Here is a 21,148-nt window from a genome sequence, read left to right as displayed (position 1 = left end):
TGGCTCTACATTCATAGAGGAAGCAAACACCGGGCTCCCAGGTGGAAGTCCAGGGTTAATTAGACCCATCCACCACCCCTACCACCCGCCCTATAGAGATTTTTTAGCTCCTTCCAGCCACTACCATACTGCCATGACAGGTGCCGTCTATCCAACTGGCAGCGAATCATAACACTGAAAGGTTCTGTCTGGCAGCATTATAGCGTGACGTCGCCCGGCAGCATATCATATCACCTCCAAAGGTGGCTTTTGGCATCAGCGCCTGATGCCAAAATCACTGACAAAGCCGCGGTATTTGACAATGTCAGAATGAGAAAAGGCGTGCGTTTGGAGCCAGCCTGTGGTCATTCTAAGGTCATTCAAAGTGGTCATTCGATGAACTGCAGTTTTTGGCACTTTCACATTGGCTTCATTTCTCAGGCTCATTGCTTGCAACTGGGTATGAGCCTGTACAGTACAGCTGCATTACTAGGCATTCAGACCCAACTGTACAACGCTGAAAAAAACAGACAATGAGATGCGATCAAGGATGATGATATTATGAGACACGAATTTACATCCATGGAACGTTAGCATGGCAACATTCATCTGATCTTCTCTAACTTTGATCGGCCTCATTCAAGACAAATCTACCAGGGATATGCACTTGCAAAGTGTACTTACACAGCGCCTTGCCTGACAGTGGTACACTGCAGTATGGAAAAGGTCATGCCAGGTTCAACTTTTTTGCCATAGCCTTAGCACCTCCACTGTGCTAACAAAGATTGAAGTAACTGAGGTGGCTGTTTCTTAACACTGTGCTAATGTGTGTCTGAATGTGACCTTATGGAGTAAAAAGATCAGATTCACAGTCAACGCCTGGCAGATGCACAATTTTGAAGGACCTGGATCAGGACTGAGGCATTTCTAACAATGACAATATTTTCAAGCGCCATGCTTGGTGCCTGACAGCTTATTTAATTCTTGTCAAAATGACAGCATTTGTCCTTTGGCAGTATAAATAAAGATATAAGGGGGCAATTCCCACCATCATAGACATGATGTGAAATGTATGGGTGAAGCTCCGTAGCTTTCATACTCTTCCTAAAAGACAGCAGGGGGAAATGGAGGGTGAAAGGTTCAGCACAAAGGCTCATGGAGGCTCTGGGCAGAGAGGGCAGAATCTTCAGTATGGCAGGAATATAAAATGCAAGAATGCTTCTACTGGACCAAACAGCCAGAGGTCATGTATAATTCATAACAGTACACCAAAATACTCCCACTTAAGCTACACACGGATGCACAGGGGAGGTGAGGGTGGTGGCTACAGTGGAAGAGAGAGGCAAGCAGCCAAGGAGTTTCTTCAGCACAATAATACAGCTGAATTTACTGTATGATGAGATAGATTGTTATAACAGTTCAGGGACAGTGGACACAACATTTTATCATGTCTCCTGGAAGCCACCTGGAAACAACTTTATCTTTTTCTTAAGATCATTGTTTGTCTTGTCATTTTGATTCTTTAGATGCTACCACATTCTGAAAAAGCCACAGAAAACCTTACAGGGTTTTCCCCGCCTATCTAAGACAAAGGCATGCTGCCTGGATGATTTTGGCCGCCACCTTGGTTAAAGCGTGTGTGTGTGCATCAGGGCATTCAGATGTAGCATCATTTGCGCGCACAAACCCATTACTTTAAATGTAGACGCAGGTCATGTGCACTCACAACCCAAAGTGACGCTGTAGCGACACGCATTCAGTGCAACACGCTTGTTGTTTCGTCCGCCGCACAGCTCCACGGACCTGCTTCTGTGTCAGATCCCGGTTCCCCCTCGGGTTGTGTCTCCCCTACTGTTTCCAATGGAGCTCTGCCCTGTTTCAAAGGCGAAGGAAGCCCGTATGTGGAAAGACGTTGCCTCCAAGATGTAGAATGTGTATTATAGAAGAGAAACACACATTTCAGGACCATGACTTGTATCATCAGAACAGACATGTCCTGTGATTTTCAGTCTACTTTCATATTTAATAGAGGGGGGACAATACCTGACAGTAATATTCTCAGCTGTCAGGATGTGCCTGCTGCAAAGGGTAAATGTAATCATAGAAGGCTGAAAATCACAGGACATGTCTGTTTTGATTATACAAGTCAGCAGGGTAAAGCTCAAGCATGTATGGGCTCCTTTCATATTTAATGGGGGGGGGGCGTATCTAAAAGTACCGCTGTCAAGATGCCAGCCCAATATCAATAATGCAGAGATGGCATACATTTGTCAGAGTTTCCCCTAGGTTTACAGTTTTTGGGGGGGCAGATGGACACCGACACAAACACTTTAAGGAATCGTGGTGTTCATATGTTTTTTTTAATGACAGCAGTCAATATAACAACTGAACAATTATTTGAAATGTACATTGATCTAAACATTGGAACATTTCTTTTTCACCATCTTCAACACCCTGGCAGCGTTCAAAAAACGTGGGCACCCCCTAATATAATGGTAGGGGAAACACTGTTTGTACACGGGCCTGGTAGTTAGCATCGCCCTGGTTCCCTCTACGAAAAGCCAATAGGATCTTTCCATTGGATTATGAATTATTGTAGAAAATAAGGGAGTATACATATATATATATATATATATATATATATATATATATATATACGTATAAACTAAAAGGTTATGTAAGTCAGTTAACCATTATTACTGATAAAATTATAATACAAAAATAAAACATGTTTTTTCATCAGATTTTGCAAAATAAAATATACTGATCCAAAAGGTTTTTTAATGTAGAAACTAGGGATGGCCAAACGATCAATATTCATTATTCATCAAAAAAATTAACGATCAATTACTGATTAACTGATTAACTGAAGCAGCATTTCAAAAGAGAGAAAACAAAAGAGTGCAGTGCAGACTGTCGCCACAAGGGAGCGCAGCTGACCCAGTTTTGAGCTTCAACCCCCCCAGGCCAAAGAGGAAGAATGGTGCGCATGTCAGCCATGGGTTACAGGCTTCAGTTTTCAGCGAAACCTCCATCTTTCAATGCCATAGTGTTTTCAGAGGCCTCAAGGGAAGCCGCAGAGGTTTTGGAGAGCGATGAGAGCCTCCGTCTGTTTATGATTTTTTGCCTGGCATAGGTCCGGCGGGGGGGTTTCGTAGGCACGGCGGCTTGCCAGACCTAGAATTTTAGGGCTAACACTGCGACAGTCGAGCAAAATAATTGGTGATCGATCAAAATCCTTAACAATCAATCATCAATAATCGAAAATTGATGCCCATCCCTAGTAGAAACATAAACAAAATATTTTCTTACACTCTTACACTTACATAAGTTAAAGTGTATTTGTATAATATTTTGGACTATATTTGCACTATGTACATTATTTAGTATTTGAGACATGCTCATTTTTATGAGCAGAGTGCAAAGGCATTGTGATTGATTCATCATCAATCACCACTGCACGTTTTTGTACCACATGTAACAAGTATCCTTATCCTTCTGCTGCAAAAAGAATGAATGCTCTAGCTATTATGGTTTTAATTGTAAATTGATATATACAGGATTAGGAATGCATGATACTGGATTTTTGTCGACTTATTTGGCCAATAATGGCATCGATATATCTATTTTTTTTCCCAGTGAGCCAGGCTTTGAGGCTTTGAAATTTACATCATATTACGCATAGGATACACTTATCGTGATGGCCCACCAGCAGATGGAGACATTAAATAGAATGCTTTTCAATAAATGCAATATTCATTCATTGTGCAAAATGACAAAAAGCATGTTGGCTGATAACAGTGGCGTGCCAATATTATCGTGCATTCCTATTCTGTATGATGGAAACAGCAATCTCTCATGGCCATTACAAGGAAATATTGGTGTAATTACAGAGAAATACCAAATTTGCAGTGCACATAAGGATAAGGTAATGTAAGGTCAAGACATGATGGGGGGGAAGGGGGGGGGGGACAGAAGCCTTAGCTTTCTGCTGCTAGAAGAATAAATGCTTTATCTATTATGGTTCTTATTTTAAATCTATTTTAATCATGCAAAAAAACACACTTCCCACAGCCACTTGCAGTCTGTTTTTAAAGGGTTAAAAGTGCTCAAGAAAAGATAACATAACTGGGTATAGCAGGAAACAAATACAGAAATGGACTTAACTTTGTCCTTCATACAGCACGCAGCCTCACCAATTATTATCACCACCAACAGTAACAAGTAACAACAACTTTAAAAATGAATTATCTGATTTACTGTTAATGGTATTCTCGTTATCATTCATTGAAACCTGTCATCTAGTATTTGAACTACGTTCTGCTCTGCTCTCTTAGATGAGCAAGCTACAGTATCTCACACAATGAAGGCAACCTGGGATGCCCCTGTATAAATCACGACACTGTGGTCCATTCACAGTGTTTCACAACATGCTGCCTATTCCAAACAGTGTGACTCATTAACCACCATTTGACCCTCACCTTGTGAGACCATAGCCCTTTCAGTTGGTGGTTGTTGCACTTTTTTGTGAATGTTCATTCTCAGAAAGTAAATGTAGAAAAATGTGAAAATAAATATCCCAGACATTTTACTTTGTATTTTTATGTTACTTATTATACAGCTGTTCTCAGTACTGTTACTGGAAAACATGTATGCAGTGTATCCATCCATCCCCAGTTCTCTTGAGGAGATGTAAGATATAAATGTTGTGCTTTCTGGAAAGTTTAAGAAGTAAAAAAGACAAAATAAGATAGGTTAAATGAAACTGCAATCCCGAAAAAAACTCCATCAGAAAATAACTCCATGAGTGAACATCACACTTGCAGTGGAACTAAGAGTGGAGGAGTAACAGGCCGCTCAGACAGAGCGTGTAACGTCATATTTTAAGTGTCAAGCGACTCATTGTGTTCACACGAGATGTGTTGTCTAGGCAGCACATCAAAACCAAGAGCTGTGAAAGTACCAACAGGAATTCACTCTGACACCATGAGTGACTCATCAACTGGCTAATGTATTGAAATAGTTTGTAGAAGGTCAGAGACGAACTGTTCTCTCAAACTGCACTCGAGAAAGCAACAAAAAGCAACCAAAGAGCTTAAACACAGAGCAGATTCATCACCACAATTCTCTCTTCTGACAATCTCATTCATGCAATTGTCTTTAAAAGCATAGTATTTAATGTTGATTGTGTAAAATCTCCCTACCTGATAAATCTGTTTTCTTTGATGAAGAGGTCAGCGATCGAATAATGTAGGTAAAAACAGTATGGCTTGAGAACCATGACGTCCTTTTTGCATGCTTTACGCCATGAACTACAATTCAGGCGAAGCACGTGATCAGGAAAAAAAAATAAGGCAGTTTTGTCAGACACAGGCAAAGAGTTAGGCTTGTGGTAATTAACATCATCAACCACCTAGTCAGGGCTGTAACTTCAAAATTCTGTAACCCTGTAGGCATTTTTGAGGAAAAGTCGGCATACTACATTTTTTGAAAGTTCAGTATGTCCCAAATAAGAATCCATCGTATGCCGGTGAAATAAGGTTCTCAGTTTTTTATAATTCCTCTGCCAAAATGTTATGTTTTAGGCAAAACTGATGAACTTGTTAAATTTCCAGGCTCACAGCAAATATGTTATTTGCTAGCTAGCATGCTAAAAGTTAGCTTAGCAGCCACAGTAGCACACCAATTTTTCAAGCAAATGAATTTTTGTTGTTTGTTTTGTTGTGTTGTTTGTGTTTTTCACAAATAAATGAAAGAAATGTCCCAGACATAGGAAATGTTCTCTGTTAGTTTTAAATCACTCAGCCCCCAAGAAAATAGTCCCACGCAGGGCTCTAGGCAGCTAGTGGAGTGGCAAACCGGTGTGATGCTGAAAGAACATTTACTCCAACTTTGTTGGTATCTTGGACTTCCGCTCATTTTCACGTATGTAAACTTTAAACTTGATAAGATTATTCTTGTAATTATTGTTGAAAATATTGGTCAAAGAGTTAATTTTGAAATTTTGTGGTACAGCTCTAATGCATCTAGCTAACATTAGCTTAATGGATTGATTCATGTGCTTATTTAAAAAAAAAAAGCAAGTCAATGAGGTCATTTAAATGTCCACAAATTTTAGCAAGTCACCCTAGCTGGCATAAATACTGGATGCATGTGTTTAGCTTGATAATTCAAATCTACAGTTAACATTAACTGATTGGATATTTGATGTGTTTGGCATCCTAAAGTAAATGTCTTTAAAAAGTAAGATGGTCTAGTATTTTTGTTGCAATGGTGGTTGTGTCACATGTTCCTTCAGATAGATTTTTTTATCAAACAGATCCTGCTCCATTTATGACAGTGACTTAAACTGCTATGAAACAATTTCATCGATATATCTCAAGTTCAATAAACCAAATTATTTTTAGTAGCATTATACAATCTGTAATAAAAACTAAACTGAGATTAGCTGTATTTGCAATATAAAGTATACCTACCCTTTTTGGCCAAATGCATAATCTATCCCTGTTTTGTCCTTTCAGTTAAAATCCCCTCACTTAAGACTGGATAAAGAACAACCTGAGGGAGGGAGACAAGGAAGGAAGGAAAGGTGTGAGGATGACAGATAATTCTTTCTAAATCTCTGGAATAGTTTTAATTACATTGTAGAAAATAATCTCTTCAAAATACTGTAGTGTACCCACTTTAGATCACCTATCACAAAAAGTGTAAGCCAACATTCAATCATCAAATAGGAAAACTATAAATAAGCTGTATCATTTTAAAGCGACTACATTTCATTTGTGTTTCAGGGAAACATAAAGGCCTGATCATGGATGTGTTGTTGAGCCTGTGGATGCATAGTTCTGTTAGCTTACATTAATTTGTTACCACCCACATTTTTGGTTTTTGATGTTTGTGCATTTAATAAATGTATCAAAACTATATAAATGGCCTTTATTGTAATACTTGTTGTATAATTATTATTATCATAAATTATAAATCAATAAATTAATACACTTTTACATCTTACGATAAAACAGACATGGATTCAGCACCATATTTCCATGTTTTGACCCAATTATTAAAATGCATGCAAATTATGCAATATGAAGAAAATATTTATTTATGACAGATTAACTTGTGGACTTTCTAACTTAGACAAAAACTATGTAAGATCATCTTTATTAGTTGTTTAAAGCAAATACATGTAACGATTTCCTGTTTTTTAACTCATTATTACATAATTTATGCAAATTATGCTAATAAGGAAAAGTGTCATAACTGCAACATGGTAATGGATGAATTCCTGGATGTCACAAACATGGTCATGTACACTTAGATCACCTTTATAAGTTAACAAGAAGCAAAATTATACCCATTTCCAGTATTTGGCATAATTAACTTGCTTATTATGCAAATTACTCATTTATGACTGAACGGTGACCCATAGAGCTCAGCATATGGCAGAAATGGATTCAGCACGTAAAAATCACATAAAAACAATACATGAAGTACTTTTCCTCAAAAATGCCTACTATGTCATTTTCTGAAGGCTTTTTTTCGATTTTCGGTCCTGACTAACCCCTGTGAGCTGTAAATTCATCACTTATACCAATGTGTAATGTTATCTTGGAGCCTTATGGTGCAAAGTTTCTCCTCCTCTGTGCTACTGCATCATGTCCACAAGTACACTGCACAGCACACTGAGCAAAGAGCAAAAAAAAAACAAAAAACTTGCTTGCCTTGAAGCAATTTCAGTCGACTGAGGGATCTCCAACTAAAGCTGCAAACCACCGTAAAAGAACAACAAACAGCAAAAACGGTTGTTTTAGCAAGTTCCTGCTGTGTTTCTAACTGCTGTTTTTACTGAGACATCACTGTGTTTCCACCAGGGATTCTGCCACCAAAACCTGGGTATTTCAAGCCAAAACATTTTATTTTTGTAATGATATCCAAGTGTTTCTTGTTATCCATGGCAATTTTGAAACATAAAGTTTTAAGGTATCTGCTACATCAAGTGGTCTTCAATGTTTTTCAGGTCAAGGCCCCCTTAGCTAAAAGAGAGACAGAGCAGGGACCCCCTACGACATATTTCATAGAACTCAGTTGCACTTAAGATAATTCTCTTTTTTGATCTCCTCTCTTGTTGTGCTTGCCTGTAGCTGCTAAGTAAGCAGCAGTTGAAGCATGGCTAGGTTACCATCTGCACTTTCGCCATTGATTTCTGACAGCACGTCAGAATATCTTGCTCAAAAAGTTAAAAAAAACACCCATTGTGGTTCCCTAGAATCCTCCTACACTTGAAACATATTGGCAGTTAGCTGAATTATTATTCCAAGAGTACATAAATGTTAGCTAACTAGCTCACCTTGCCATTATGGCCATAAGATGTCGCACAGTAATTCATTGCTAGCTAGCTCACATGTTTGCACGAGGATGCATAACAGTTAGCCTGTCAAAAGTGATGTGTATTGTAAGTGGGTTTAAAGCAACACAATGGAGGATTGCTCTTTCTACCTCACGGGGTCCCCCTACAGACAAAAAGACGGTATTGTCTGTTACAACTTTCGCAAAATCTTTCTGCGCGTGCATTTATTGACAAGCTAATGATACCGATAAACTTCCTGAAGCTAGCTGTGTCATCATGTCTTCAGAACAGGTAAAGTAGCCTTATAGCATTTTTTACATACATGATTAGGTTGATTGCTTTATTTATTCATTCATTTTTGAAACTCAGAAATGAGTTGCTCTTGGGGTGTCGGTGGCTTAGTGGTAGAGCCGGCGCCCCATGTACAAGGCTGTTGCCGCAGCGGCCCGGGTTCGACTCCAGCCTGTGGCCCTTTGCTGCACGTCTCTCCCTCTTTCTCCCCCCTTCACACTTCACTATCCTATCAATTAAAGGGCCAGTGTGTAAAATGGGTTGAAAACAGTGACATCAGTGGTCAAATTCTAGATTGCAGGGCTCACTCGCTCACCCCTCCTGTCGGGTAAATCACAGTGGCCTCGTAGGGACAAAAAGCCTTGCGCAGACATGAGTTTTTCAGGAGTAGGTCTATCTAGCAACGAGGTGAATATTTATTTAGAAATCTAAACCATGTTACGATATTGTAATGAATCACTCACGAGCTGGAGACCAGAGGAGCGTTCGGGAAAAAGGCCCGTTTATTTGAGCACTCCAAAAACTCCGGTAACACTCCAGGGGGTAGTATGTAAAAGACTCCATCCCAAACTCTGACTCTTCTAGCGTAACACACACACTTCATACACACATACTCACTTACAGTACCCAGCAGGGCAGCCATCCCCTCTCTGCTCCACCAATCTCCAGCCCGCACACTGACTGACAGCATAGCCTGTAAACACAGCTCAACTGTTTATTTAGCCTAGCAATATCTCCGAACTATAGTAGCTGCAATGGATGACTTTGAACGCGATTTTGAAGAGTTTCTTGTAGCGGACACAGACCCAGAGCCATACCTGTCTGAGCCGGAGCATACAGATGAGGAACTCCATGCGTAGGATGCTGAGCTACCATCGTTGGGGAGATACATCATCAGGAGGAAAAGCGCCGTAGAGAGTGCATCACAAGGAGTGAAGTTGCGTCTTCTTTTCCTTGCAGATGACGGTTCGGGTTCATTCTCTCCTGTTGCGTGGTAAGTGTGGTCCATTCGCAAACTTTATAACTTTATAACCTTTCACTACTCTCTATCGACGAACTACTAACACTCTCTGCTGTTTCCTCCTCCTTCTTCCTTCCTTCCGCTGTTTTCGTTGGTTTATTTATACATGCGAAACGTGTTCTGTGGCTGGCTGGATTGTCCACTTGGGCTGCCGTACATACATGGCAGCGCCATGTATGCACGGCAGCAATAAACCATGCCAAATATTACACACTGGCCCTTTAAAGGCAAAAAATGCCCTAAAAAATATCTTTAAAAAAGAAATGATTTGCTCTCTGCATGTCAGGGCTGACCACCTCCTCACGGCATGGGCGCGCGCGCACACACACACACACACACACACACACACACACACACACACAAACTCAACAGAGAGGCTGCGGTGCAGATGAAGGGAATTTAACTTCAACATTACTCTAGTTGATGACAACTATGTTTGTTACTGTAAGTAAGTGCGATGAAACTTCTGACAGCCAAACCAATACTTTATCAATACATGTGATCAGCATGTAGGAAGCCATATTTCAATCTGCTCTGTCCGCAGTCTCTCATTCACCGCTATTATGATTTACAATCGCAGTCGACACTAGCACATCGCGTTCGCGGTGCTAAAAGCAAACTGTTAAAGACAAAGTAAAATGAAAGCTGTCTGTATGTAGATTAACACTTTATCTTAAAATGTACCTGAGGCAGCCGACCTGCAGACAGTGAGTCTCCTAAGTAGAGGTTAACAGCAGTAACAGTGCCAGGTCACCATCGGTCAGGCATCCCTCCTCTTCGTTCAGCTCTCGCCAGCGTGTGAAAGCTGGGCCAATATTAATCCTTGTTCGAGCTCTTGTTTTATCGCTCTCCCATTTTCTTTTCTTTGTTTCCTCGGACAGCACCTTCACTTTCTTCCTTTTCTTTGTCACTTCAGCCATGACAACCACGTCTAACTTCGCTCACCTCGGGCTACGCTACTCTAAAGAGAGGAGGGGGATATGACGAGAGGGGGATATGACATATGCTGTAAAGCAGCCAAATTTGTGTCTTTTTTGTGTCCCGGGTTCCTACCCAAACCCCGAAACTGCATAGTGCCAGTGCAAGTGAAACAGATGCTCTCAAGCATGACGGAGGTGTCATCCAGCCTATTGTGAGTTGATGAACCATCACAAGGATCTTGGATATATATTTTGAGGGCTCAAAAACTCCACTGTGTTGCTTTAATGTTAAATGGATGTTATCATGAATAGGCCTATTTATCTCTGGTAAAAATATGTTGGATTCATGTCAATGTGTATTTTTAGATCTGTTCATATTTTGGGTGAAAAACTAAATTAAAACTTAAATTAAATGAAAATTAAATTATCAAACAATAATTTGGTGCCCCCCCCTGCAGTAACTCTGAGGATCCCCTAAGGGTCAAAGACCTCCTGTTGAACCAGGTGCTACATAAAAACATACAAATGTAACACACCCGTGGTTTGCATAACACAACATTTTTTCTGACAACTGGGTTGTGTCAACAATTGATGACTGAATTGACTAATTGAAATTATCAAAATTCAGGTAATTATTATGAAATGTTATTGCATCATTCATTCTATGGGATTGTATTTCATTACATAGACTTTCAAAATCTCCCTTTTCAGTGCATTTCTCTGGGTGAATTTTGTGTGTGTTGTCTTTTTTTTTTTTCATAATTTCACTTTCTGTGTCATTTGTCATGACAGTTGTGTTGTTACCACTCTCTCGCCTTTTAGCCATTAAGTGCCCCGTGCATCTCTTAAGCTAGCAAGTGCATCAACTACTACCAAGTGGCAGTACCTAAACATAGTAACTAACAGGCGTGTGATTGGCAAATGGTCCTAAAAGTAGAAAAAATACACATAATGTCCACATCCACCCACAACACACACACACCTTGATTATATACCACCCTTATATATTACAGTTCTTTTTATTTATTTAACTGGTGAAACTAACAAAAAGCATTCATCTAGGTATTGGGGTAAATCAGGGTATTTGGAAACCCAAGGGTATGGTTTTTAATACCATCAAAGCCAAAGATGCAATTTTTTCTATTAAACTGATACAGAAATACTGCATTGAGGCAATGTAGTGCACAGCATGCACCACCAAAGGTCAATCTCTACTGGTGGAACAGGAAGCTGAGCTGAGAAAGATGATGACTGTGGTGGTGGGGATAACGTTACAGGACTGCTAAAAAAGAAAAATGCCCCTGCCCCTGTTTAGGAGTATTGCCATATTTAATTCTATCTTATAAGACTTCTTCCAACTACAAAAGTATTTGATTAGCCACAGTATATTCAACATTTGACTTTTACCAGGGAGCCAGGTGTTCGCTTCCTAATTAATGTAATGCCAAACTATGATGTTTCTTTCTTCACCTAACCCTGTGCTTTTGTTGACATCCTGGCATTTTTAGCAGCATCCCGGAATGTCATCAACAAACACAGGAGGATACCTAGCACATAACGCCAAAGTCCACTGATAAAGCGGTAATATGTGACAACTTGGGATGAGTGTTGAAGTGTTGAAATTATCTAAATATTATTCCTTTGTTTAGTGTGTAGACTGCAAGAGCGGCAAAAAGAATTGGGTGACAGAAAAAAAAAAGATTTGGCATGTAGTGAAAAAATTAATTTCAGACCCCGTTGTGGAATTAGTGTTGCATCATCACCACAAACCAGTGACCACAACAGTGAGTACTAGAGTCATGGCAACTAAGGGAAGAACAGGAGAGGACTTTTTAAAATGGGAATGGGAAAGTGGGAAAAGCTAGTGTGTGTGTGTGTGTGTGTGTGTGTGTGTGTGACAGAGAAAAAGAGAAAGAGTGATGAGTCCATGCTCTCTAACAAAAACAATAACCGTACTTAAACTTACATTGTACTTAGCCCTGGATCATGACTCCCATTAACCCTACATTTACTTCCTTTTGCTCTGGTATTTTTGCACATACAGGCTTCCACATAGGATATTGCCACCTTCAGCCCAGAGCATACTAAACCCTAACACAAAGCTGAGTTAGCCGAGATTCAGACTGCAAACAGCTGCGTTGAAACAATGGAAAGGCTACGTTAGTGGGACTGTGATGTTTAAAGTACAGTGAGACAATAAAATGTGATTCAGGAAGTCCAGTTGGAGTAACAAGTTAATGCATTTAAAGGCTTGTAAGATGCAAAAACAATGATTTGTTACGCAGGCAGTATTCTACAACTTCTACAAGTTATCACAGTGGCAATTACTTTATCTTCCCTCACAATGATCATGGGGTGAATTGAGGTACTTGGTGTGTAAATAAATACATTTTGGGAGTTCTTGAAAGCAGAACATTTTAACTTTGGATGGAGCTCCAGAGAATATTTCACACAGGGAATCCAAATACTTTGACTTTAAACTCTGATCCTACTGACACTCGGCACTGGTTTCTTTTCACCATGACAACAATCTCTCCCTAACCTTAATTGTTATCGTAGTAGGCTAGCCTTACCCTTATTGTGAAGGATGAAGCACATGATTTTTTGTCTGTTACCCTTCAAATTGTTATGGTTTCATGAGATGAGGTGGTGAGATTACTGCTGTCACCCCAATACAATAAATGTCATTGATATTTTGGTTGTGTCTAAGACTGTACCTGACTCAGAATTACATCAGTGGAATTAGATTTGGCTGTTTAATACGAATAGTCAACATTTTGTTTGTTTGTTTTTTTTTCTATGTTTTTAAAGTTTGAACGGGGTTTGGCAAGACGTTCAATGTGACAGCAGCATTCATGTGATGTAGTAAACAAGATAACTGCACAAACGATGGATCAGAAATGTGCAACAATGTTTTTTGCAGACACCAGATATCGCACAAAAGCCAGAGACTGTATCATATTACGTATGAGCTGTAAATTCACCACTTATAAACAGAAGAGAGAAGATAATGTTATCTTGGAGCATTTTGGTGCAGAGTTTCTTCTCCTCTGTGCTGCTGCATTGTGTCCACAGCTGTCTGTGCCAAAGAGTAGCGTCAATGTCAAGAGCGCTCACTCCACAGCAAAATCTGGGGACCAAAATGTCTTTGAAAGTACACTGCACAGCACACTGACTAGCAAAAAAAAAAAAGACTGCTTGACTTGAAGCAATCTCAGTCGACTGAGAGGTCTCAATCTGATGATACAAATCTCTGACTTTCAAGGGGCTGCCCTACTGAAATCACTGAAAAAATGAAGGCTTCAACTAACTCTTTTTAAAATTATTATAAATCACAGCATCAAAAACAAAAGTTAAGTGAAATTAATGGTCATTAATTTCCCAGAGCCTATAAGTAACATTGTCAAATTGCTCAATTACTCTATTTATCAGCAATAAACGCAAATTATTCAGTTTGCAGTTATATTAAACAGAAAAGGTCACATCATATAGTAATACTTCAAAATGCTGGAACCAGAGAATGGTTGTTATATTTCCTCAAGAAATGACTGAAACTTTTCATCAAATTATGAAAATTGATGGGAATCAATTTCTGTCAATCGAGTCATTGTCTCAGGAAACATCCCCCCAATATATTAATAAAAAATAAAAATGCTATGCTTCAATAGATAGCCACGCATGCTGTCTTAAATAATCATCATCAATTGTAATAATATAATCAAAAATAAACTTAACAAAATACCATTATTATTACTACTGGTTAAATTATTACAGTGAACTGCAGTTCTGTGTGTTCATTTATTGCATCGTATACAGTATAGTATACTATGTATTATGAAGTATGTGCTTGCTCAGGGTAAATAATATAATAGGAAATTAGTTTTCAAAATTTAATTTTTTTCTTCGGGTGGGGGTGGCAGGTAACAAAAGTTGACTCCCTGGCTATAGTCTTGGTCTCAGCAGCGCAAAAAAAACCCCTCAACAGCAGCTTGCCTTCCAGGAGGAAATTTCCCACTTACTCTGAATAATTCAAAGACCTCACTGTGACTGGAACTCCTTTATACTGGTGTGAGTTTGTCTTGTTTGTTTTCAGCATGGAGGTATAAAGAGACCTGGATACAGCACTGAGGGCGCGACCCTTATTCATTAACGTTGCTCAGTAGTGCAAGAAACAAAAAAGCTCTATTTCCGCAGTATAAAATTACCCAGGTGAAGGGCATTGCCTCCGCATCATTAATCCAATAGAGGAAGCGCACTACAGACTTCAGCCAGCCGAGCCGGCTACTTGCAGTTTATTGCTCCACTAACTTTAATGGGGATAAAATAATTTATAGGGATGCATGATAATATCAGCACATCATTGGAATCGGCCAACATGCTTTTTCTTACTTTCTACAATGAATAAATATTACATACACTGAAAAACGTTGTATTTCAAGTCTCCATCTGCTGTTGGGCCATCACAATAAAAGTATGCATGTATGTGTTAATTCCGCTACAGAGAAGACTTGCTGATCACTAAAATCAGGTGGGAAAGAAGTGGATATATCGATATTGGTATCCGTCAAATGAGTTGTTACATATCAGCATATTAGATATTTTTAAAAATTTAAATATCATGCAACCCTAATAATTTAGGTGTGCAGCTCTTCTAGACTTTTGAAAAGTTTTCAGCCGGAATTAATTACATTCTGAGTCGTTTCACAGGGGTTGTGACGCTAAAAAAAAATGTTTCCACAAATTTACAGATGTCTCTTTCCTGATGTTAGTCTATGGGAAAAAGTCTTCTTAGGCCCAATGGCATCGTGTGACGGACCCCAGAAATTGTAGTACCATTGTTTGGCCACTTTGAAAATTGGCTTCAAAGCCTGGCTCACTTCCTGGGCGACTGGTTTTTATGAGTTTTGTACTTGTTTCCCGTCTAATGTAGCCCTGTGATGTAGGGGTGGGGGAAATTTCCGATTCCTAGATGCATCGCGATTCGGACGTGGACGTGGACGAATCTGAATCGATTCACAAACGTCCAAATTTCAGTTATTTAAATCTATTAATTAGAGTAATACAGAAGGTTCTAAATAATGCGGGACTAAGAAGCGCTATACACAGAGAAAAACAAACATGGCTGACCGCCCCCACCTCCAAACAGCTCCTTCTAATTTAAAAGCAGACGTGTGGAAACACTTCGGCTTCTCCAACGTCGATTCCACCCGACGGAGGAGTCAGGGAGATGGCAGGCTGTTGTTGCTGCGGCTACTAGTGGCGCTACCAACCAGAGAACAATCAAGGAAGCAATTAGAAAGCTGCTAACCTCATCGGAAAAGGCGAAGCAAATTACGAAGGCAATCGTGGCATTTATTGCCAAGGATTTGCGTCCTTATTCTGTCATGGAAAATCAGGGATTTCGAGCACTGCTGCATACATTGGAGCCCAGATACACCATCCCATCCCGACGCTATTTCACCAACACGGCAATCCCGACACTCTACAACCAAACTAAAACAGAAGTCATGGCCTTGCTGTTGAAGGCAGGTAGGATCGTAGTTACATGTGATGCGTGGATGTCTGTCGCCACCGAATCATTTGTTACTCTAACTGCGCATTTTATCTTGTGATTTAAGATACCTGTTGTTACCTTTGGTTCCGTACAACAAAGTTGTAACTTTCCAGTTTGCACACATTTCCATTTATATGTTTAATAAAATATAATGGAAATTAATTCAACTGTTTCTTATTACAAATGCACTGTTTTTAAAAACTGCAAGTGTTGAATGCTTATTCAGTGAGACAAAAAGAAATGTGTGTTGTGAAAAAGTGCATCAATATACATAAATTAAAGATGCATCAATAATCGTCTTATAATCGAATCGTAGCCCCTGAATCATAATCGTTATTGAATCGTGAGGTGCCAAAGATTCCCACCCTTACTGTGATGTCATTTCACTATTATAATTATTGTAACAAATGTCGATGTAGCTAAATGAATTTGATTTTAATAAGCACTGCTCAAAAAATGTTTGAACCTGTTTGTTATTAATCACCTTTTTAAAGACATTCATTAATGGATAAGAATACAATAAGTGGGAAGCACAGTGCTTAGTCCTTCCTGTAAGAAAAACTAAATGAAGGTGATGTACTGTATAGCTGATTCACCTTTCCATGCTGAGAGGGAATATAATAATAAAAAAATAAATCTTTCTGAGCTGCAACTCTGCCCACACTGTTATAATTACCAGTTAGTCTTCTTGAATTAGAAACATGCTGGGATCTGCTTGTCCTCTCATCCTCAGCCACAGGCGACAACTGACGTTAGCTCCTCTGAGCTCACTTCTCACTGAGGCGGAAGATACAGAGTGCACATCCCCGCCGAAAATGACTGCACCGCACAGCACTTCAGACATCATTTGAGCCTTTTACATCTTATCTCAGGCTTCTTATCGGGCTGCAAAGCAAGCAAATATCTGTGCTGCTGCGTCTGTCCTCCATAACAAGCCTCCATCCAGCTGTGGCAGTGCCGTCTGCATGCTCTCTCAATGTGACAGAATCAAGCAGGTATTACAGCATGTGCTGGGGACCCCCTGTTATGGTGTCTGCATGACAAGGAGCAAATGTCACATCACATTTCCTACCATTTACGGTGTGGCTTTTAAAGCTGCTGACGCAAACCCTTCTATTGTTGGTGAATATTCCAGACCTCCGTCAAGAAAGCTTCTTAATTTCGCCACCACTGCACCTTCGGTGTATTGCTTTGGCTTCTTTTCAACACTATTTTCTCCCACTAAAATGTTTGATAACTAGGAGGTATTACGCTGTCAGCGTCAATCAATCCACAAACTTTAACTTGTAGCCTATTAAAATTAACAAGACGCTTAAAAATATTGGACGAATTTCTGCAGATTCACTCGAAGATTTTTCGCCATATTTTATGTGACGTTCCACTTGAAAAAAAAAATAGAAAGGCGACATGAAATTGTCAGAAATGTGTAAGGCAACAACCGCATGAATCTCCCCCACGCGCGAGAATGGCACGTTTTCGGGCTGCTGTTGAAGCTTCCATTAGCGCCAATGCAGCCGAGAGCAAAAATAACGTGAAGCATACGGCCGTTAATGACGGCTGTAACATTACAAAACACACCGTTTCAGAGGGACATTTCATCACCGGTGGTCCTTCTTACCCGGTGTGAGTCATTCCGTCAACAGGCAGCGGTTGTATTGATAAGCTGTTGAATCCTGAGTCCGTCACGCGCTCGAACCTGAATCTATCAATATGGGGTTTAAAGCCCAGCTTACCTGTAATGTAGCAGCTCCTCACACCATCTCTGAACGCAGGCACCGGCTGCTAAATCCAAAAGCACGTCCGTTTCTGAAAGCGAGGCGATCACAACGGAGAGTCACTGGTGGAATGTGTGTGTGTGTGTGTGTGTGTGTGTGTGTGTGTGTGTGTGTGTGTGTGTGCGCGCGCGCGCGTGTGTGCATGAGCGTGAGTGTGAATGTGGGGGCATCAAGTGGCGCAAGCCTGTGGTCCGTTAACTGCAGCAAGTTACCCACAGTATGCCAGGATGCCACCGGAAAACAGCCGGATTGCTGTAGAAAATAAAAGCAAACGTTTCATGTGGGTCATAAAAGCAAAAGTAAGGTACGACACTCAGGGTTCCCACGGCCGTGGATAACCTGGAAAAGTCATGGATCCTCAATCACATTTTTCAATCCTGGAGAGTCATGCAATTAGTAAAAATTATGGAAAATTTTGGAAAAATCATAGAATTTTGTTGAGTGGAATGAAATTGTTAAAGTAATCTTTTGGCGGATGACCTTCCACGTTATGTAATATAACAGCAAATTAATTTTCTGTAGCTACTGAGATAATGTAGCTCTAATATACGTCAATGCGTGACATTTTATTTACCATTATGTCCTTTTCCTAATTATTTTCACGTGTTCTGTCTTTCTTGTTTGCCAGTTAGAGTTTGAATGATATGTTTTAACAACGCTAGGCAAGTTTGGCAAGATTTTTTACTTATTTATACATTTATTTGTTCCTTTTTTTTTCACGGGTCGTTGAAAAGTCATGGAAAAGTCTTTTGCCTGTGAAAATGTGTGGGAACCCTGACAACTGAATGACTGACAAATCAAGCTGACCAACTCATTATCCTCTGTATGCTGAAACATAGAACCTATCAAATCAAATTTGTCATAGGTGTAAATTGAGGGAGGAGGATGCTGAAACCACAGTTCTTCTCAGTATTTAGAACATGTGCATTTGTCCTCCCCAATAAAAACATTAAAGTAGCAGAGAACTTATTTTTTGATTAAATTACAGACATTTTTAACAAAAATTGTTTGACGCTCAAAAGTTACAATATGATGCTGGTCGGTCTGATGGTACCTGTTACAGCAGTATGATACGCCACAGGACGGCGTTGATTTGAAATGCTGGTGGTAACAATGTAGTATAAGGAGCTAGAAAGTCCCTATAGGGCGTGCAGGAGGGGTGGTGGACAGGTTGACCGACGTCCGTTATAGTTCCCGCTATAGTTCCTATGAATGTAGAGCCAAACCTTGATGTTTTTTCTAAACCTTACCACATGCTTTTGTTGCCGTCCTGGCATTGGTTGCAGTGTCCTGGGACATCAACAGCAGACACAGGAGGATACCTAATGGATAATATGTAGACGTGAGAATCCACTGACAAAGCAGCAGTATGTGACAGCTTGGGATGAGAAAATGTTGGGGAACCTTCAACCCCCCTTTTCATGTGCTTCCCCTCCCATGTTAAAATGAAATCTACACCCTTGCTTCACGTGTCCTCACATCATGTTTTAACTGAGGTGTAGTTACACAAGATCAGTCATCTAGGCAGGGGGCCAACATGGAGACTTCAGACTTCATCAGATATGTTGGATATGTTGACACCTATTTAGTTGTTCGAAGTAGCCTATAAATACACCCAACATGAATTTCTCCGGACCTTCGTAAAATTGAAAGAGAAGTGCAGTAACACAAGATTGTTTTTAAATGATATAATACAATATTAGCACGCATGTGCCATGCAGGTTATTTATCATTTTTTACCACAGCTTTGTTCAAGCCAAACAGATTAAAGTAGGGAGGCCCCATCCTTTCTCTTCACTGAATGAACCATGTTGCCTGTTAAGAATCTGTCAGGGACAGTAGCAACGCACAGCAAGCAACATGTTGCAGCTTCATTGGATTTTACTCAAGTGGCAACCTATGGGGCTGAAAAATGTTGCCAGGGCAGGAGTGCCAAAGCCTGCAGTTACTTTAATGGCCAACTGAGGCTGGCTCCAAAACAGAGACAATCCCCATACATCCCCATGTTATAATGCTCAACTTTACAGGCAGTTACATATAAATTTGCAAATATAAAGAAATAAGGACTTTATTTTGAAGTAAAGTGGAAGTAGAATTGTGTTACTGCAATGAACTTCACTCTGGCCGATTCATCCACATGGGAGAAAGAGAGAATGATGTTTCTTCAAAGTGTGGCTTGTAAGACCAGAAATGGAATCATTTTAATTAATTTCAGTTCATGTATTAGTGTGCATATGTACCACAAAAGGGGGGTAAATCCCAAATTTTGTCACAAACCTGGGAAAATAATTTAAAAAAATCTGTATTTTGCATGCATTCCTGTCTATCTATAGGCAATGGACAGCTTTTGCGTCAAGGGCATTGATTGGCAAGATTTATCTTCCTAGCATAATTTAACATGGCCTAAAAGTCACTTTGATCACCTTATACATATGCTGTATTTACGTATTTCATAAACTACTCAAAAAAATTAAGGGAACACTTATTGGTCAGAGTATAGTCAGTTAAGCAGGCTACTGTGTGTTTGTTTCTGGCCAATCTGTCAGAAACAGACTCCATGGGGGTGGCATGAGGGCCTGATATCCTCTATTGAGACCTGTGCTCACAGCCCAGCACCGCGCAGCTTGATTGACATTTGCCAGGGAACATCAGAATTGGCACGTTTGCCACTGGTGCCCCATTCTCTTCACAGATGAGAGCAGGTTCACACTGAGCACATGTGACAGGTGTGAAAGAGTCTGGAGACGTCGTGGTGAACATTATACTGCTCTTTACATCATCCAGCGTGGAGGCATATCTTTGGGGGGTCACACAGACCTCTGTGTCATAGCCAACAGTATCCTGACTGCTGTCAGGAACCAGGATGGAATCCTCAGAGGGATTATTCTAGCTTCCTTTCCTTGCCTGTATCCCAGTGAGGTAGGAGAGATTGGAGAGAATCTGTGTCTGAGCCATATGGCATCACTGAGGTCCCTCAGGGTTCTGTCTTGGATCCCCTCCTCTTTTCTCTTTACACCAAGTTATGACTTTTCCTACCAAAGCTATGCAAAAGCATTTTAGAACGTTGCATTGAAAAGTTGCAGCAGTTTGAACTGCCTGGTCTGAGCTCAATGGTGTCACCTTCAAGTCAGCTGGTCAAATCATCTGCAGCTGGTTTTAGAATGTAAAGCACATCATCTGTCTCAACAGCCAGTCGGCTTGTAGTGAAGTCCGCTGGTCAAGTCAAAATAACAGCAGAGGGCGGGTTCGCTTGCAGCG

The 21,148-nt window shown here is 40.2% G+C and overlaps 1 protein-coding gene across 4 annotated transcripts in view; it reads right to left on the bottom strand.

Moving 5' to 3' along the window:
- Positions 1-17,961, bottom strand: part of LOC125902782 (disks large-associated protein 1-like) — a 211,755-nt gene extending 193,794 nt beyond the window's left edge. For all 4 annotated transcript variants that reach the window (XM_049599376.1, XM_049599372.1, XM_049599374.1 and 1 more), the window contains exon 1: positions 17,849-17,961. The gene's annotated coding sequence lies outside the window, so the exon portion shown is untranslated. The remainder of the gene's footprint in view (positions 1-17,848) is intronic.
- Between the last annotated feature and the right edge of the window lie 3,187 nt (positions 17,962-21,148).

Source organism: Epinephelus fuscoguttatus, linkage group LG15, assembly GCF_011397635.1.
Source record: "Epinephelus fuscoguttatus linkage group LG15, E.fuscoguttatus.final_Chr_v1".
NCBI classification, from domain to species: domain Eukaryota; kingdom Metazoa; phylum Chordata; class Actinopteri; order Perciformes; family Serranidae; genus Epinephelus; species Epinephelus fuscoguttatus.
Note: the sequence above shows the minus strand (reverse complement) of the source record. Positions and strands in the feature narration are given on the sequence as shown.